We start from the raw sequence: 17,658 nt of genomic DNA on the forward strand, positions 1-17,658 counted from the left end.
GTGGATTGTTTCCTTTTATATTGTATGTATGCCACTGGCCTGCTTACTAATGCTGTTGTGCTTTACACGCACGACAACTTGCAATAAATCCATTTTGCATATACTTTTGGTACTTTATTGGCTAACCATACTCACTTCATTTAAAGTCCCAGGGCAACTCCTCTTGCATCTATGTATTTCATTGGGGATGGAGGTGATGTTGGGGCGACACCAGACCTTTTAAAATGTTCAGTAAAAGACTCTGGTCATGCACCCTGGGTACCAGGACCCATGAAACATGAGTGGGTGGTCACATAGCTCAAGATCATATGATGAGATATTTCAGTGCCACCCAGAAAACCAGAGAAAATATGTCAAATCTAGTTGCAAGGTTTGCATAAACTGAAAAAAAAAGGCAAACTAAGTGACTTTTATAGCGGGAATGTTCCTGGACAGCCTGAACTATTCATAGTTTAAACACATTGTTGCCTAGATATGCTATTTAGTTCATTCTCATTTCTTCTACCCAGTTCTTCTGAGATGATTCAGATAGAATGAAGTCTTCCAAAATGTTTACACTCATCCTTTGTGAGAAATCTTAGTTTTTGGACTCACTCTAGCCACAAATGTTTCTTTTTCTTACTTAGACATTTAAAGAAATATGACAATTCATTTTTATGCCTGTATTTGTGTTTCATGTGTCGCCAACACATTTTGTTTGGAGAAACCGCTTGGCTCTACACTTGCATAGCATCCATAATTCTTTTTCTTCGAGCAGTCTGAACACTTACATTTTGTTATTGCCCCCCTCAGCTTTCTCACATCTTCTGTGCTTCAGTGTAACTGTTAAATACAACTTGTCAAGGTGTTGGCTGTCCTACCAACCAAAACAGATTCAACTCGGTAAAATATATTGCCAGGGAGAGAGATTCTAACTGCATGAGTGAGAATCCAGTTTTGGAGAGATCTTTCATTATTCCCATGCCTAATTTCTTTAGCTGGAACAAGAAAGGAAACACAATAGTTTGCTACAGGAGCCAAGACTAAAGTGAACACCATACACATGCAGGATTTGGTAAGAAAAGGTATTTCCTCTGCCCATTTTCTTCATTTTACTTTTTAGAAAGGTGCGATAAAATAGGAACTTTAGTGGTAGCAAAATATTTCTTTCTTGTCTTGGATTGGGAAGGAAAGGGTTGGAACCTCTGTCAGATTATTGTTGTTGTCTCTGTCCCCATTGTGGTGATTCCTCAACTGTCTCAGTGGTAACTGAGACAGCATCAAAACTCATGTATTACTATAGCAGGTAAAGGGTTAGAACTTCAGTAAAGTGTTATACCCTGTACACACGGTCGGATTTTACGACGGAAAATGTGTGATAGGACCTTGTTGTCGGAAATTCCGACCATGTGTGGGCTCCATCACACATTTTCCATCGGAATTTCCGACACAAAGTTGAGAGCTTGCTATAAAATTTTCTGACAACAAAATCCGTTGTCGGAAATTCCGATCGTGTGTACACAAATCCGACGCACATAGTGCCACTAATTCTACTAAGAAAACTCAACAACTGTGCTAAAGCAGAAAAGCAGAGTCCTGTGTAAGTCCCTGCTGAACAGGCACACAAAGCTCCATAGAAGGTCAGTAGGAGGGCCAATTAGTAACACCCTCTCTCCTTTTCTCTGTTTTCTGCATTACTACTTAAATTCAGGCTTTCGTGGGAGGTTTAAATACAACTGGTGGCTCTAAGGAGCCTCTAAGTAGAAGCATTCTTAAACCAGGCTTTCTGTGTGTGAGAAGGAGTGTGTTACAACAGCACAAGCAGGTGTGTTCTAGGATATCAATATTGCAGTCAAAAAGAAGTGGGATAAGACTGGAGCATTATAGCAATGCCTATATTTAAAAATGTGTCCTAATTAGTAGATAGGCTACACTGAATGTATGTATTCCAGAGATTAATTTTCAATTTTGAGGGTAATCTTTGAGGGTAATCTCCAAGCAGATACAAAAGACATAGATCAATGCATTTATTATTACATCCTTTTGTATTTTTTTATGCAAGCAGTATAATTACCTGAATTTGGCTTGGTGTTAGCCTCTTGTAGTTCCTGTACAACAGAGCTTAGATGGAAATGAAGAAGTAGCACAAGGAGCCAATCAGTTGTGCTGCAGTGCAAGAATAATAAGAAAGAGCAAAATTACAGAGAGATAAGCTTACTAGTCTGCTGCTTCAGAAATATGGGGTAACATAAACTTTACGTTTTTATTGCCACAAGTGTCCTAGCAGTGATTCATCCCTCTATTTGTACTGGTGATCATGCGCTCTAAGACAGTAAGTCGGGGGAAATCCAAAATTTTAGAGTTGTTAGCAGAAAAGTGAGGGTAAATAGCGCCTATTCCGGTGACAACTGTCTAAAAAGGGATTTCCCCTTTTTCGGGAGCTATTCTCTAACCTCCTGTTAGGTCTCTGGGGCAGGATGTGGTGGGAAGTTTCTTCAATGGTACACTTACAGAAAACAATAACCTCACAGGGTTAAACAATTTATTACTCTATCCAAAACTAGAAAAAAAAATTATTACTGGAAAACACATACTATCACATACGGAAAAAGTTAGCCAATTTATAGATAGTGTTACACCTATTGCTTATTTCTAAATCACATATTCCAGCACCTCAAAATTGGGTATCAGTCATAAATAGGGTGAAAATGGTGTTATACTGAATAAATCTAATAAATAATTTCAATTTCATTACTATATTTGTTTTCTTTATATTACAAAAGATTTACTATATTTTACATATATACAATATTATCCCAACAGTAGATAAGGAGCAATTAAACATCCTTGGAAAACCCATGGTTGCTGGGATGCCATCGGTAGCATTCTAAATCATACAGTAACTATTTCACTCATGACTATTAGGAGCAGCGGAGGTATTCATGATACATGAGTTGAATAATTCTAATTTTTGAAGACTAAAAGAAAATTCTCATGGATTGTATGCCAAATTGTGAATCGAATCCATATAGCATTGATTTTACATAGATTGAGAATTCCTACAGTTTTGCCTTCCATGTTATTGTGTCAAAATTGTATTTTAACCAAGAGGCCAAGAGTTTCTATTAGACGCCTCTAGCGTTTTCTCAAATTAATTCATGATGTTCCTTTCAGTCAGTTCTTTTGTCTTATTAAAAAGAAACATACTAAAGTTGGAAGACTATGTCAAACAAGTGAAAGTCCCCGGAAAAAAATAGTTTGGTTTTTGAAATGAGGTTATCTTGGAATCTCTCAATAATTACTGAGAAGGGAATTCTGGTGACCGTTAACAAGTTATGGATTATTCTGGTGCCTGGCATGCAGAATAATAGTAGGACTTATTGCATTGCCAATACAATAAGTAGAAATTAGAGGACAAGCTTCAAAACTGAATAATATTACAATCCATTAATCAAATATGCAAAATATTAAAGAGAACTTAATTGCCCATATGAGGGGGAAACCAGCATAATCACTTTGTTTCCCTTCCCCTCAGCAACATATTCCTACCTTCCCTTTAGTCTCCTACTGTTCCATTCAGCCGCTGGGGAAATGGGGAAAACAGTCCTGTGTAAGCTAGAATTCCATTTGGGGCTACCCTGGGCTGATTGTCTCGCTTCACCATATGAAAGCCCTTGCTCTTAAACACCAAGCAGTAACAGATATTTCCATCGCTTCCAGTGGTGGGAGAGTGAAGAAAAGATGAGTATATAGTAATTGGTTTTTATATGTCATTATTTTTTTATATTTCTATAAATTCTTTCCTGAACCTTATTTTAATTATTTCTGTAAAGTTTTAAAAGAAAAATCATGAGGTGTTGGCAAACTGTACATGTAAAACTGGAACAGGCATGGCTTTTTTTAATTAATGTTGATCTTATAGGTGTAATAATAGAATTTATGATCTCACCAGAGATTCTTTTAAAACAAAATAACCTCACTCATGCTACATTTATAAGCTAAATACTTTTTATGATTAACTGTAGACATTTTATTTTGTTTTTAGCAATGCAGTTTGAGTATTTCCCATGTTTTTTAAAGTGGGTTATTTGCAGTCATGGTACCTTAAATTCCAGCTTGGAATAATTAAACCATTGACCAAAATACATGATTTCAGTGGCATATATTTTGAATAGATGTGTAATGGAAAGTTGCAGGCAACATCATTTTTAATTTCCAAAAAAGAGTGAAAGGCTCTCATAAATCACTGCACACTGTTTGTGCCTCTAGAGGGATGACTCATAGCCATATATTTCAGTACAGCCAGCTAGAGTAGGTTCTCAAGGTTGTCTGGGCTGAGCTAGGCAGGAGACAATGACTATTACTAATATTGGTATTATTATGTCTGGCTTAATGGCTAGAACTTGAAATTGTATTAGCACTTTATCAATATTTAGCCATACATCATCTAAATTAGGAGGTGATGTACAGAGACCCAACTGTATTTCTATATTCACTTCATGGAAGTTTCTGAGGACATCTATTTCATCATTGAAAAACTGCTTTACCAAGCCAGTGACTTCTAGTTGCCTACCATGGACAGCCATTACCCTCCTGTGCCATTTTGTGCTTCAGATATGTAAATACAAACTGCACTGTACCTCTGGCATCACCAGCAGCTGATATAGTTTTTTCTCTGTTAATTCTCGTCAGGTCTTTATGATTCTATATTGAGAATATTTTGATCTGTGACACTGGTTATTACTCAGATTGTCCTAAGGTAGCCAATCTAGTAATATCGATTGTCTTCTACTAGCGCCTTAAATATTAAATACAAAATATTCCTTTCTGGCAATGATCTACTTCTTCAGGACGAGGGTGCATTTCCCTGCGCACCAAAGGCCAGCAGTATAAAATGTAATCTTTATTGAGGACATTTTTATAAAATGTATATGTAACTGTGTGTGCTTATTCATGTTAAGTGAAGGTCTAGACTTTGTAAGACACAAAAAGATACAATTGGTGGTCAGTAATGGTCAGAAAAAAGGAAAAAGAAAATCCTCCCCACTGAACTGTTGTGCAGCCACTTTATGTAGTCACAGGGGGGGGTTTCATTAGGTACCTTCACAGCCAAGTAATCATGGTCTTTTAAACCAAAAAAGAGGCAAGTAGTGTCCACCTTACCCAGCAATGGTGACTTTTTACACCTTATTATAACAGTGGCACAAGACAGGACCTCTTTAAGAAATCTACATTAGGCAAAAGAAGTAGAGACTGAGATAAACCTCATTATTTGCTAAACTCCCTCCATATATGCAACTGAGGGTTTAAAATTAACTGGCTGTAGAGAGTCTATGAAATAGTGGCCTGTCTCTTGTCATTTGACCTCTTCTAGAGCTAGATCCATCTGCAGCTAGCCGAAATCCTACCCTAGAGACTATGGGGCTGATTTACAAAGCATTTGCGCCATGACTTGTGGTGCACGCCGATGCGCAAATGACATTTTCGTATTTACAAAGCATTTGCGCTGGTAACGCAGCGCGATCCCCCATTTACTATTTTCTTCCCGTCGCACGGGAAGAGGCAATCGGTATGCCACTATACACATGGCGCAAGGCATCTTTAACTTAACATTTAAACAAGCTGGAAGTGCCAATATTATGGGGGTGATGTGGGAAAGTGTAGTACTAACTGTCCAAGTAACAAATATGGCCAAAATAGAATGAGAAAGTGACTTTCTCTGAACAAGCCGGCAGCGCCGGCAAATACATTTAGAGCTGCAGGAGGTGAATTTATACACTGCGCATGCTCAAACAGCATTTGCGCTTGTTCAAATGCTTGTTTGCTTCCTCCCCCCCCACCACATTTGGCACCTTTCGGGGGGGGGGGGGGTGGGAGCGGGTACCTGTTTTTGCCAGGTACCCATCCCCACTTCTGGGGGACCTCGCTGCAGGAAGTTTGGCCCCTCCTCCTAACGTTACATTTTGATTTAGTTTTAATCATAGTCGTTTGACTAAAATGCCATTTTAGTTTTAGTCGTATTTTAGTCAACTGAATTGTTTTAGTTTTAGTCATATTACAGTCAATTAAAATCTCCAGTAGCCACCTGAACTTACACTGTCCTCAGAGCACCGCCTGCTTGTTAAAGCCCCAGCCCCCTGACTTCTATCAGCAAGCTGTAGGCTCCCAATGTCTGTCTGCTGCCTGGGAGTTTTGGAACAATGCCCTGCAAACCACAGAAGAGGTACTCCTCTGTCTGATTCGTGTCTGTCTGTCTTATCAATATTCTTATCCCATAGCTTCCTGCAAACAAGGCTCATCAGGAAAGGGTGCTGCAGTGATATCCAGCTGGATACCTGAAACACAAAGTCAATGTACATATTCACCAGCACACCAAGAATCTTCAGTTATTGCCCAAAGGTTTTTCTCATTTAAAGTTTTATTGAATACACCACTGTAAATTATAAACAAATATATACCACGCAGTCTATAAAAGAAATAAAAAAAAAAAAAACTAAAGCAGCCAGCACAGCAGTGGATAAAGTTGCAAAATGACAAATTGAGTGAAATGTGCAGCGCTTATGTGATCATATAAACCATAACAAATAATATGGGTACAAAAAACGTGAATAATAAATGATGTGATCAAAAATACTCCAAGCAGTCCTCTATTATGACATGTAATGTCAATAAACAGAGGAGCTTGGACAGGTGATGTCCAAAAAAGAAAAAAGTCAGTGACAAGCTTCAATCATGTGTGATGATAATCCTCAACCACATGTGGATATAATATAGTGACAGTCTTTAACTTCAAATATGTATGATGTAGTAAAAGTTAATAGTAGGTCCACCACCAAAGACACCAGAAGCTGCTTACCAGAGGGATTGAACTCAAATAGGTGTTCACCTAGTGAGTCAATCAAGCTTTGTGGTATAATATACCAAGGGGATCAGACGCTCTATCCAGATATAACCTCCAGATGGACATCTGAACAGGTGTAAGGTATGGATGGACTCAGTAGATATAGGCAGTCAGCCCCATCATTAAAAGAAAGAGGAAGGCATATAGTGTAACTCCGTATGGAAATTTTAATACATAAAAGCAAAGGAAATACACTCACATGTTTAGCAGTAAAATCAAGAGCTTGTATAAAGGAAGAGTCTCGGCATATCTTCCCGATGCATTTCGACTTAGAAGTCATCATCTGGGGTGCTGGACCACTGTACTGGCTGAGTATTTATAGATACTGGTTACCCCCATAACAAGTGGCAGCTCCGTCTGATTGAAAGTGCAAATTATGGAAATTACTTCCTGGTTCCTCCAAAATGGAGCCCAGGCTTGCATTCCAAGCCTCGTTTTCATATGTAGAGGAGGATTACTTCCTGGTTCTGCCAAAATGGCACCCTGACAAGAGTTCCAAGCCTCATTTTAACATGTGAAAGAGGATGTGACATCATGTGGAACAGTGACTGGATTAAACAGCCAAAAACATGGCACCGCTATTCTGGGGGACATATAGGAGCAGATGTGGCTTAAAACGGCACAATGTCCGGTGCATATAACCTACAACATGGCGCGTTTGTCATAAGGACATGTATATTAATACACTAAGTCACAAGGTGACTAAGCCACTGAAGATGGGCAGTGGTGTAGTGGCCAGCACTCCCACCCAGCAGCAAAAGGGTCGCCGGTTCGAATCCCGAGATTCCATGTGGGGGTAGAAAAAAAAATTAATATATAAAAATTATGTAATATATATAAAAATATATGATACTAAGGTGTGACAAATGATGGAACCCCTCAAAAAGGACATGTTATTGGTTGGATCGAGCTGATATTTGTGAGAGGGACTAAACCAGTGTATATTCAAATAAGAGATCCAAAATACATTCTAAAATATATGTTATAAGATTTTAATAAAAATACCCTCATAAAAACATTTAAAAATACTTTAAAAAAACCTCTCATAAAAGATATTCTAATAGGTACCCACTGGACGCTAAAGTACCAGACATAGAGAAAAGGCATCATGCTTGGTTGATAAAAGCATTGATGGCCCATTCTATGTTCAACCCAAAAGGGGAGTAGGTCTGCATTTGGTAGATCCAATAAATCTCCAAGTGAAAGACTCCCCTTGTCTTAGCTCCTCCCCTCCAAGGAGGTGTATATTTCTCTATGACAAGAAATTGAGAACCAGTAGGGTCTCGTCTGTGGTGCTCTCTATAATGTTGAGGCACATTAAGTTTGACGTCACCACTTTTTATTTTAGCGATATGCTCGCTGACTCTAACAGAGAAAGCGCTAATTGTACGGCCCACATACTGCTTCCCGCAGGGGCAGGTAATCAGGTAAACGACATGTGTGGTAGCACAAGTGCAGAATGTTTTAATGGGATATGTACAGTTTGTAGTGTTCAATTTAAACTCGAGGCTTTTACGTCTACCACAGGAATTGTATTGACATACAGTGCATTTTTTGCAGGGAAAATAACCAACTAAGTTATGAAAAAAAGAAGGTTGTATGGGGGGATTTATGATATTAGGTGCAATTTTTCCCTGCAAAGAAGGCACACCTCTAAAGATGACCTTAGGTTGTTCTGGGAGTATTTCCTTTAAAACACAGTCATTCCTAAGTATATCCCAATGTCGGTAAATTATGTTTTTGATTTCTCTGTGTTGGACTTAAAAAGTGGTGAGCATAGAGCATTTAAAGGAGCTATCTTGTTCAGGAGGAGGTTTTGGGGTCAGCAAATAATTTCTATCAATTGCAGCCACTCTATTTATTTCTGAGGTTAACGATGTTGTGTCGTACCCCTTTTCTATGAATCTGTCCCTCAGTGTTGATGCTTGAGTGAAATAGTTATTTACATCTGTGTAATTCCTGCGCAATCTCAGGAACTGACTACGAGGCACAGACTGTAACCAGGATTGGTGGTGACAGCTGTCAACTGGTATAAAGCTATTGGGGTCAGTATTTTTGAAGTAAGTTTTAAACTTAAATTGGTGTGAGACATCTCGATTTTGAGATCCAAAAAGTGAATTTTAGATGAGCTAAATTCATATGTCAACGAAATCCCCCGATCGTTGTCATTTAAAAACACAAAGAAATCCCTGAGGGATTTGGGGGTGCCATCCTATAGGAGGAGGATGTCGTCTATATATCTGGCCCACAGTACCAATGAGGGCCTGTGTTCAGAATAGACGACATCCTCCTCCGATTTTGCCATAAAAAGATTGGCAAGGCTAGGGGCAAATTTAGCCCCCATAGCCACACCCTTCTGTTGCAAGAAAAACTTTTGGTCAAACCAGAAGTAGTTGTGTTTGGTAGCGAATTGTAATAGATCAATAATATATTCACTTTGTTTATTGGTAATGGAATGGTCCCTGTTCAGAAAATGTGTGACCGCTTCTACACCTCTGGTATGGGGGATACAGGTGTACAATGATGCCATGTCTGCAGTGGCCATCAGCAGGTCCCCCCAATCTCCACACTTTCAAGTAGCCTAATGGTATCAATCGTATCCTTAAGATACGATGGAGTGCCTTTGACCAATGGTTGAAGGTAGCAATCGATATATTTACAGATACGTGATGTTACAGAGTCAATTCTACTCATGATTGGTCGACCCGGAGGGTGAACAGGATCCTTGTGGATCTTGGGCAGATGGTACATGATTGGAATTCTAGGTGAAGTAGGTACTAGGAAAGCCCTTTCTTTTTAATTTAGAATCTGCTCATTAAAACCTTTTAAAACTAGTTGGTCCAGCTCTTTTTTATATTGGGCAGTAGGGTTTCTGGTAAGTTCCCTATATGTGTCTTGGTCGCTTAATATCCTATACATTTCTTGAATGTAGTCCGGTCTGTCCTGCACGACTATGCCTCCGCCCTTTTTGGCAGGACGGACTACAATGTCTTTCCTCTCGCACAGTGATTTGAACCCAAGCATTGGAAAGGACTGGTTATATGTCTTTTTGGGAGGAAGCTTGGCTAAATCTTGCAAAACTAGGTCCCTAAAAATGTTGACGGCAGGAGCTGCAGGTACAGGGGGGCTGAATAAAGACGGATTAGACAGCCCTGAATGTACCATGCCTGAAGAAGCAGCTCTTTGAAATTGAGAAGACGTATTAGAAGCTAGATAACGTTGGATATTAATCTTCCTAATAAATTTATGGACATCTATAAAGGTGTGGAATTTGTCTAATTTCTTTTGGGGGGCAAATTTTAAACCCTTGTCTAGTATCATCATTTCCTGAGTGGTCAATTCCTTAGTGCTTAAATTAAAAAATAGGCAATGGAGTCTGTAACATCACGTATCGGTAAATATATCGATTTCTACCTTCAACTATTGGTCAAAGGCACTCCATCGTATCTTAAGGATACGACTGATACCATTAGGCTACTTGAAAGTGTGGAGATTGGGGACGTGGCATCATTGTACACCTGTATCCCCCATACCAGAGGTATAGAAGCGGTCACACATTTTCTGAACAGGGACCATTCCATTACCAATAAACAAAGTGAATATATTATTGAGCTATTACAATTTGCTACCAAACACAACTACTTCTGGTTTGACCAAAAGTTTTTCTTGCAACAGAAGGGTGTGGCTATGGGGGCTAAATTTACCCCTAGCCTTGCCAACCTTTTCATGGCAAAATGGGAGGAGGATGTTGTCTATTCTGAACACAGGCCCTCATTGGTACTGTGGGCCAGATATATAGACGACATCCTCCTCCTATAGGATGGCACCCCCGAATCCCTCAGGGATTTCTTTGTGTTTTTAAATGACAACGATCGGGGGATTTCGTTGACATATGAATTTAGCTCATCTAGCTCATCATTCACTTTTTGGATCTCGAAATCGAGATGGTCTCACGCCAATTTAAGTTTAAAACTTACTTCAAAAATACTGACCGCAATAGCTTTATACCAGTTGACAGCTGTCACCACCAATCCTGGTTACAGTCTGTGCCTCATAGTCAGTTCCTGAGATTGCGCAGGAATTGCACAGATGTAAACAACTATTTAATTCAAGCATCAACACTGAGGGACAGATTCATAGAAAAGGGGTACGACACAACATCGTTAACCTCAGAAATAAATAGAGTGGCTGCAATTAATAGAAATTCTTTGCTGACCCCAAAACCTCCTCGTGAACAAGATAGCTCCTTTAAATGCTCTATGCTCACCACTTTTTCAGTCCAACACAGAGAAATCAAAAACATCATTTACCGACATTGGGATATACTTAGGAATGACCGTGTTTTAAAGGAAATACTCCCAGAACAACCTAAGGTCATCTTTAGAGGTGTGCCTTCTTTGCAGGGAAAAATTGCACCTAATATCATAAATCCACCCATACGACCTTCTTTTTTTCATAACTTAGTGGGTTATTTTCCCTGCAAAAAATGCACTGTATGTCAATACAATTCCTGTGGTAGACGTAAAAGCCTCGAGTTTAAATCGAACACTACAAACTGTACATATCCCATTAAAACATTCTGTACTTGTGCTACCGCACATGTCGTTTATCTGATTGCCTGCCCCTGCGGGAAGCAGTATGTGGGCTGTACAATTCACGCTTTCTCTGTTAGAGTCAGCGAACATATCGCTAAAATAAAAAGTGGTGACGTCAAACATAATGTGCCTCGACATTATAGAGAGCATCACAGACGAGACCCTACTGGTTCTCAATTTCTTGTCATAGAGAAATATACACCTCCTTGGAGGGGAGGAGCTAAGACAAGGGGAGTCTCTCACTTGGAGACTTATTGGATCTACCAATTGCAGACCTACTCCCCTTTTGGGTTGAACATAGAATGGGCCATCAATGCTTTTATCAACCAAGCATGATGCCTTTTCTCTATGTCTGGTACTTTAGCGTCCAGTGGGTACCTATTAGAATATCTTTTATGAGAGGTTTTTTTAAAGTATTTTTAAATGTTTTTATGAGGGTATTTTTATTAAAATCTTATAACATATATTTTAGAATGTATTTTGGATCTCTTATTTGAATATACACTGGTTTGGTCCCTCTCACAAATATCAGCTCGATCAAACCAATAACGTGTCCTTTTTGAGGGGTTCCATCATTTGTCACACCTTAGTATCATATATTTTTTATATATATTACATAATTTTTATATATTAATTTTTTATTCTACCCCCACATGGAATCTCGGGATTCGAACCGGCGACCCTTTTGCTGCTGGGTGGGAGTGCTGGCCACTACACCACTGCCCATGTTCAGGCTAGAGAAATGTTTGGATGTATTGTATTGTTTTTCATTTTTGCTGCCAGAAGGGCGATACCTTGTGACTTAGTGTATTAATATACATGTCCTTATAACAAATGGCACCATGTTGTAGGTTATATACACCGGACATTGTGCCGTTTTAAGCCACATCTGCTCCTATATGTCCCCCAGAATAGCGGTGCCATGTTTTTGGCTGTTTAATCCAGTCACTGTTCCACATGATATCACATCCTCTTTCACATGTTAAAATGAGGCTTGGAACTCTTGTCCGGGCACCATTTTGGCAGAACCAGGAAGTAATCCTCCTCTACATATGAAAACGAGGCTTGGAATGCAAGCCCGGGCGCCATTTTGGAGGAACCAGGAAGTAATCTCCATAATTTGCACTTTCAATCAGACGGAGCTGCCACTTGTTATGGGGGTAACCAGTATCTATAAATACTCAGCCAGTACAGTGGTCCAGCACCCCAGATGATGGCTTCTAAGTCAAAACGCGTCGGGAGGATATGCTGAGACCACTGTCTTCTTTTATACAAGCGCTTGATTTTACTGCTAAACACGTGAGTGTATTTCCTTTGCTTTTTATGTATTAAAATTTCCATACGGAGTTACACTATATGCCTTCCTCTTTCTTTTAATGATGGGGCTGACTGCTTATATCTACTGAGTCCATCTATACCTTACACCTGTTCGGAGGTCCATCTGGAGGTCATATCTGGATAAAGCATCTGATCCCCTTGGTATAATATACCACAAAGCTTGATTGACTCACTAGGTGTACACCTATTTGAGTTCAATCCCTCTGGTAAGCAGCTTCTGGTGTCTTTGGTGGTGGACCTACTATTAACTGTTATTACATCATACATATTTGAAGTTAAAGACTGTCACTATATTATATCCACATGTGGTTGAGGATTATCATCACACATGATTGAAGCTTGTCACTGACTTTTTTCTTTTTTGGACAACACCCGTCCAAGCTCCTCTGTTTATAGACATCACATGTCATAATAGAGGACTGCTTGGAGTATTTTTGAGCACATCATTTATTATTCACGTTTTTGTACCCATATTATTTGTTATGGTTTATATGATCACATAAGCGCTGCACATTTCACCCAATTTATTGAATACACCAGACAGGGCCAAACATGAACAACAATTACGTTTTGTACAAGGAGAACAGACTTATAAATAAACCAAAAACAAAGCAGCAACATCCAGTATGGAAATAGCAAATCGGTTGGTGTCGATATAGTACCAGTTCACCTAAATTAAACATATGGTACAACAATTTAAAACTTTATTATCGCCTCTAGTCAGGTGCACCCAAATAGGTTTTCCAAATAACGAGGAAGAAATCAGAAGACAGAGAAGGAAGTGTCAATATGAAGAGAACCAAAGCAGGTTCAATAGAAATCGAGAAAGAAAGAAGGTGAGGGCTTAGGGGAAGAGGGGGGTTGGGAAAAAACGCCCAAAGTTTTTTATTGCAGATAGATCACATCACAAAGACAAGTGCAACGCAACGTTTCGGAGGCACGCAGGACCCCTTTGTCAGGCATGTGACGAAGGGGTCCTGCGTTGCTCCGAAACGTTGCACTTGTCTTTGTGATGTGATCCATCTGGAATAAAAACCTTTGGACGATAACTGAAGATTCCTTGTGTGACGAATATGTACATTGTCTGTCTGTATGTGAAATGGTGAGTGTTTCCCTTCCCAGCAAGGTAGCAGTGCTTAGCACTGTGTAAAATAAAAGCTTCCCCAGACCATCCAGTTCTCTGCCCTGTGCACTCCCTCACTCCCATTTACTTCCCCATTTCCACTTGCAGGTCACCACCCCATCCCCAAAGTATAATGTGCCCTGCCCTGTGCACTTCCTCACTCCCATTTACTTTCCCATCTCCACTTGCACCCTGGCATTACAGCCAATAGAGTTTACAGTTTGTTTGTTTTTTCAGCCCAGGAGACAGTAGACAGTTTTAAAGGGAAATTGAAATGGTTTTGTTCAATTGTAGATTCATTTTTGAAACATTCAAGCTGTGTGTATATGTTCCTTTTTAAGAGCCAAAAAATATTTACCTCCAGTGACAGCAATAGGAAAGGATTGAATGACTAGATAGTCCTCATGACAATACGGCACCTCATCCCAATAGTATAATTACCAATGGTCAAAAAGAAGGTCAGGGGATTATCACAGTGCCAACCAATAATTGAAGTCCATAAGATAAAATAACAGTATTTTATTCACATATAATTAAAAGAGATGTATAGACATACATATCAGGGGTGTGAACAATACAAAAAAATATTCAGACAAATAAAAAGCCAACTGAGCAATAGTTTCACACAAGCCCGCCTATGGCGTGATGGCAGGTCATGTGAACAGGTATATGAAGTCCTACATGTTTCGCCTAAATAGGCTTCCTCAGGGACAGTTGGTAATACCTGTATTCTTATCTTGAGATTCTATAACAAAAAGTGGTAACAATCAGACAATATATTAACAACAGTTACAAATGCAGGGTTGTATAAAAGTGCTGAAATGCTTTGTGGCTGTCATACATGGCTACAGATCATCCCACATAGTAATCACCGGTACAAGGGCCTCACCCACCAGCCACCCCAGATCCCCCCCAATGTCAACCAAAGGCACATTCAGACCTCCCCTGACAAATGATGGAAAATACCTACCAATGGGTACCCAATAGACAGGCGTGGGAAACCCTGGAGTGAGTCCAAGGGCTATAGACACAGTAGGAGGCTGCAGGGGGCAAAAAAGGACCTGGAAAAGGAAATTACCAATATAAGTAAAAGGGTTATGGCGAATCACCCATAGAATCCTGAGTGTACCCGCCAGCAAAATATAGGGCTAATGTAGCCTCAAGAGATACTTACTATTTATGCAAAAAATAAGGGAAAGGAAAGGACAGGGCACCCAATATGCTGGCTTATTGTTGAACAAAAATAGCAGATGGAAGATCACTGTAAGTAGAAAAAATAGAAAAAAATACTAATAAATTAAAACCAATACAAGCAAATGCATGGCTGTGTTGCAAAAAACATCTCTTGCATGACTGTTATTGCAGAAGACATCTAATTTAGGCAAAAGCATATGCCCAGGGGTAACTTCACTCACCCAAGAATCCAATGATGCTATTAAAGTAGTTGAAAGCCCATGGAATAAGGATTAATGAGAGCAGTTTAGTTCAACAAGGATCGGTATAGTTGTAAAACAGAGAGGAGATCTAAAGAGATCGCATCACTAAGGGAGGGTGACATACCTTAATAAATCTGGCATAAGCGTGGTTGCCCTGGGAACGCTGGCGAAGAAATGGCCGGGTTCGCCAGCCTTTTAAGCCCCCCACACACGTCAGGCGTCCCAAACGTGTGAGCGGACAGAAATCGCCACTGCGCATGCACCCGATGATGGACCAAGTAAGCCTACAAGGTCCAGGGGGCTATGCGGGAGAGTCTGACGCTGCCGTGTGTAATACATGCAGCGCAAGACACAGTGGGCAGCCTGATCTGTCAGTTGACAGAGCCGCCAATCACTGGAGGATACGTGGCTGGATAAGGATCCTCTCAGGGCAGTGGCTAGGAGCGGGCGAATGCTGACAGAAGCAGCATCGCCTTTGGGTGTCCATACAGCCAAGGTGTCTGTAATGGCCCGAGATCACCTTAGCCAGGATCGAATCCACGCCCGCCCGCGGCATCCCCTTAGAGATAGGATGAGTGTCAGAGGGAGGGGTATGCCCCAGGGAAACGTGGGGGAGCAAGGGGGACATCGGAGGACAGCCAGTGACCAGGCAACGTGGGAGGAAGAGGCCAGGACCGCACGGGGGGTATATGTGACCCACGTGCCCCCACACACCTTTGGGGGATGGAGGACATCCCCGTCGATCATGCAGTAAGCCAGACACGACAACCACAAAGCATCAATGCAATTAGGTCAAGATGTGAAAACTAAATAAAGCAAAAAGAAAATAATGAAGATTATATAAATACAGGACCGACATATACACTTTAATACATAAAAATAAATTAATAACAATGTGAAAACTAAATGAAGAATAAAAAAGAAAAAGAAAAAGAAAGTCACGGATACATGATATGACATGGTCATGGTCATGGTCATGAACTAAACTGCTCTCATTAATCCTTATTCCATTGGCTTTCTACTACTTTAATAGCATCATTGGATTCTTGGGTGAGTGAAGTTACCCCTGGGCATATACTTTTGCCTAAATTAGATGTCTTCTGCAATAACAGTCATGCAGGAGATGTCTTTTTGCAACACAGCCATGCATTTGCTTGGTTTTAATTTATTAGTATTTTTTCTACTTACAGTGATCTTCCATCTGCTATTTCTGTTCAACAATAAGCCAGCATATTGGGTGCCCTGTCCTTTCCTTTACCTTATTTTTTGCATAAATAGTAAATATCTCTTGAGGCTATGTTAGCCCTATATTTTGCTGGCGGGTACACCCAGGATTCTATGGGTGATTCGCCATAACCCTCTTACTTATATTGGTAATTTCCTTTTCCAGGTCCTTTTTCGCCCCCTGCAGCCTCCTACTGTGTCTATAGCCCTTGGATTCACTCCAGGGTTTCCCACGCCTGTCCATTGGGTACCCATTGGTAGGTATTTTCCATCGTTTGCCCGGGGAGGTCTGAATGTGCCTTTGGTTAACAATGGGGGGATCTGGGGTGGCTGGTGGGTGAGGCCCTTGTACCGGTGATTACTATGTGGGATGATCTGTAGCCATGTATGACAGCCACAAAGCATTTCAGCATTTCAGCACTTTTATACAACCCTGCAATTGTAACTGTTGTTAATATATTGTCTGATTGTTACCACTTTTTGTTATAGAATCTCAAGATAAGAATACAGGTATTACCAACTGTCCCTGAGGAAGCCTATTTAGGCGAAACATGTAGGACTTCATATACCTGTTCACATGACCTGCCATCACGCCATAGGCGGGCTTGTGTGAAACTATTGCTCAGTTGGCTATTTATTTGTCTGAATATTTTTTGTATTGTTCACACCCCTGATACCCTGTTTCCCCTAAAATAAGACCTAGCGTGATTGTCGGTGATGGCTGCAATATAAGCCCTACCCCCCAAATAAGCCCTAGTTAAAGTCCTTGTAGGTCTTATTTTCAGGGTAGGGCTTATTTTTGGGGAAACAGGGTAGGGCCTATTTGGGGGGTAGGGCTTATATTGCAGCCAATACTGACAATCATGCTAGGTCTTATTTTCGGGGAAACAGGGTATGTATGTCTATACATCTCTTTAAATTATATGTGAATAAAATACTGTTATTTTATCTTATGGACTTCAATTATTGGTTGGCACCGTGATAATTCCCTGACCTTCTTTTTGAAGCAATAGGAAAGGTTTAGAAAGTTAGCTACTTGCATCAGTAATTTTTAAGTGCTTT

General features: G+C 40.1%; 1 long non-coding RNA gene across 1 annotated transcript; it reads right to left on the reverse strand.

Annotated features, from left to right (window-relative positions):
* Positions 1–14,509: 14,509 nt before the first annotated feature.
* On the reverse strand, positions 14,510–15,603 carry LOC141130045 (uncharacterized). Its single transcript, XR_012241964.1, has 4 exons — positions 15,497–15,603; positions 15,111–15,197; positions 14,907–14,997; positions 14,510–14,681 (listed from the first exon to the last, which is right to left on the reverse strand). It is a non-coding gene; the product is annotated as an uncharacterized lncRNA (long non-coding RNA).
* Positions 15,604–17,658: the final 2,055 nt, after the last annotated feature.

The sequence above is a fragment of the Aquarana catesbeiana genome, linkage group LG02 (genome assembly GCF_042186555.1).
Source record: "Aquarana catesbeiana isolate 2022-GZ linkage group LG02, ASM4218655v1, whole genome shotgun sequence".
Classification (NCBI taxonomy): domain Eukaryota; kingdom Metazoa; phylum Chordata; class Amphibia; order Anura; family Ranidae; genus Aquarana; species Aquarana catesbeiana.